The sequence below is a fragment of the Chaetura pelagica genome, unplaced genomic scaffold (assembly GCF_000747805.2).
Source record: "Chaetura pelagica isolate M959 unplaced genomic scaffold, ChaPel_1.0 scaffold316, whole genome shotgun sequence".
Taxonomy (NCBI): Eukaryota; Metazoa; Chordata; class Aves; order Apodiformes; family Apodidae; genus Chaetura; species Chaetura pelagica.
Genome location: NW_009953497.1, coordinates 1,912,674 through 1,915,570, shown reverse-complemented (window position 1 = coordinate 1,915,570; position 2,897 = coordinate 1,912,674). Strand labels below are relative to the sequence as shown.

The following is a 2,897-nucleotide window of genomic DNA, read 5'->3' as shown; positions in this document are numbered from 1 at the left end:
GGGGGGGTGCAAGGAACGGGGGTGAGCAAGGGGTTTAAATAAATTAGGTACTAGTGAATCTCCTGTTAGAGAGACTTAAATGTACGGGCTGAGAGGCTGGGTGTGCGCTGGGGGCTGCAGGGGCGGATGGTGCAGCGGTAATTGGAGAAAAGGCAGATCTGGTGTCTCTTTGGAAAGGAAAAAAAAATCTATCATGGCTTTTTCAGTAAGTTTTGTTGTTAGAGAAATGGTACAAGCAGGTAAGGGCTTAGAAGGGTCCAAGTTATCATGGATTTTAGTACGAGCAAAGCAGTGCTGCTGCGTGGCAGAGCAGGGCTCTGGGTGTGAGGAGAAACCCGGCAGGGATGAGGTTCCTGGTGCTGGCTCCTGGCACCTTCTCAAAGGCAGGGCAGGAGCAGGGCCTCGGAAGGTGGAAGGAGGTGAGCCTGCAGCTGGCTGGAATGCCACACTCCAAAAGCAGCTGCCAACAATTCAGTGTCTGACAGCAAGGGCAGATCGAGTGGGGTTTTGCAAGATTTCTGTCTTCAGTTGGAGTCTGAGCAATATTTTCGTTTTTCACCATGAGGACAATCAAACTTCGGAATAGTGTCCCAAGGGAAGTGGTTGATTCCCCCACATTGGACAGTTTTAAGTCTCAGCTTGACAGGGTGCTGAGCCACCTCATATAAACTATAGTGTTACCTGGAGAGGTTGAACCAGATGATTCTTGAGGTCCTTTCCAACCTGGCATTCTGTGATTCTTTCCAGTGATAAAGGTAGTTGAGCCATGGACTGGATTGGTGAAGAATCTATAAAGTATCAGTTGCCAAAGTCCTCAGTTTAATTACCCCCAAATCCCACGTGCCAAGGAAGAAGACTGGTCCCTTTCAGCCTTGATGTCTATGAAGAGCACATAGCTAAGGGACAGTGTATGTCTGAACTCTCTTTTGAGTTGTAGAGGCCTCTTCTAGCAGGGATGCTCAACAGTTGCCCTTAAACTTTGCCAGTGGTTTCATTAGTTTTCTTGGAACTAATACAAATGTATTAAACTCAGCAAAAATAGGGACATATGGGAGGAAGGATTTTTTAAATTAATGCTTTTTTCAGGTAAAAGCCACCTTTTTTTTTTTTCTTGGATTGTGTATAATCCAAGTATTATTTTTAGCACTTGTCTGCTAGCCTCCCAGTGTCACTGGTGGCATATTAATGAATGGGTTTGGTGCAAACATGGATTATTCAGAGGGCAGGATGGGATTATGCCACGGGAAACGATCTTGTTTAATTTCAGAAAGATCAAACATATGAAAGGTAAGTCACAGCAAAAAAGCCTTCTTAAAGGTTTTGCATATTTACTAGCATTCAGTTGTCTTGCTTCAGTTCAGTCATGTTTTTATTCCTGTTAGAAGGTTATGTTTGTTGTCTTGCAGTTGCTTTTGAATTGACTTGGGGGGAGAAGATGTTAACAACCACTGTTGTTCTTTTCTTTAGACAGACCTGGCATTTAAACAAAAGCAGAAGGAGGAGCAAAAGAAACTTGAGGAGATGAAAGCAAAGGCTGCTGGAAAAGGGCCCCTTGGTAAGTGAGGTGCCATACTGATAGGGAAGAGAGAGCTCTTACTGGCTCCAAAAATGTGATGGTTTTGCTTGACAGACAAAAAAAGGCATCTACCTCTAGGTTGTGCAACATCCACCAGTAAGTCAATGGCAGGTGCAGATGATAAGTAATAAACAGGCTAATTTGTTTTCCTTTCACTATGTAATTTCATCCCCAAGTTACTGATGCAGGCTCTGGTTTAGCAGGGGTAACAGTGTGTCTGGCACCTGTTTGAGGGGACTCAACAGAGACAGTTGCAGTGCAGAGACTTTTTCTTTTTTTTTAACATACCATCTTTTTTTTCTATACATATTACATGTAGGCTTTGCCACAGTCCTGAAAGTTTAACAAATCCAGTACTTGTTCTGTTAGAGTGTGAATTTCTTCAAGAGCACTAGGTTTCTACCAGGAAAAAAAAAAGCAAAGCATGACTGGAAATTATTCTGACTTCAGCTCTTTTCCCTAAGTGCCTGTAAAGCACGTTGTGTCACAGAAGGTTTGCAGGGTGCATCTTGGTGGTGCCTCCAGCCTAGTCTCTATCAGATGTTGGTCTGTGCATCCATTAGCAAAGCTTTACATCTTTAAAGGCCCTAGAAGGACTTTTCCAGCAATCCCAAATAAACTTTGTTTCACTAACAACCTTTGCTATGGATTCTTGTCAAGTGCTGTTTGAAAATATGAAATCTCCTGGATTCACTCTACCTGTATTCTTAATGGTAACCTCAGAGTTCCAGCAGGTCAGTGAGGAAGGATTTACTGTTTACAGAAGTCCTGTTAACTTTCACAAGACTCTGTTTATCCACTTTCTTTATTACAGACTGTTACCTTCTCAGAGATCAAGGTCAGACTTGCTGGTCTGTAGTTCCCCAGTTCCTTACAGAACCCTTTCTTGGAGCTGTGCTGGCAGTCTGAGTCCTGTGACATAGTAGCTGTAGCAATAATTTTGAAATCTTAGCCAGCAGTCCTGCTTTTTCACATTAGATTGGAAGCAGTGCCATCAGGTCCCACTGACTTGTGGTATTTCTTGTCTATTTGTCTCAGATGGATGTAGCTCCTGATTTATCAGCCTACAAAAATGTGCTGGGTGGGGGACTCAAAGTCCCTTTGGTGTTACAGACCAATGCCAGAAAATTCACTCAACCTCTCTTTGTGTCCTTACTGTCCTAAACTTGTTTTCTTTCACCCAGCTTTAGTCTCTTCAATAATAAGGACTGCTGAGAACAGATAATCCCAGAGAACTAGAATTCTTGTAATTCCAAAACCTGCTTCTGTACAGCTTAGATCCCAACTGGGGGCTCTGGTTGCTATGGGCATACCCATACTT

The 2,897-nt window shown here is 43.2% G+C and overlaps 1 long non-coding RNA gene across 1 annotated transcript in view; it reads left to right on the top strand.

The window, feature by feature from the left end:
• The first annotated feature begins 1,467 nt into the window (after positions 1-1,467).
• The window catches only part of LOC104390191, a 2,104-nt gene continuing 674 nt past the window's right edge, over positions 1,468-2,897 (top strand). The window contains exon 1 of the long non-coding RNA XR_719865.1: positions 1,468-1,555. This is a non-coding gene — a long non-coding RNA (uncharacterized LOC104390191). The remainder of the gene's footprint in view (positions 1,556-2,897) is intronic.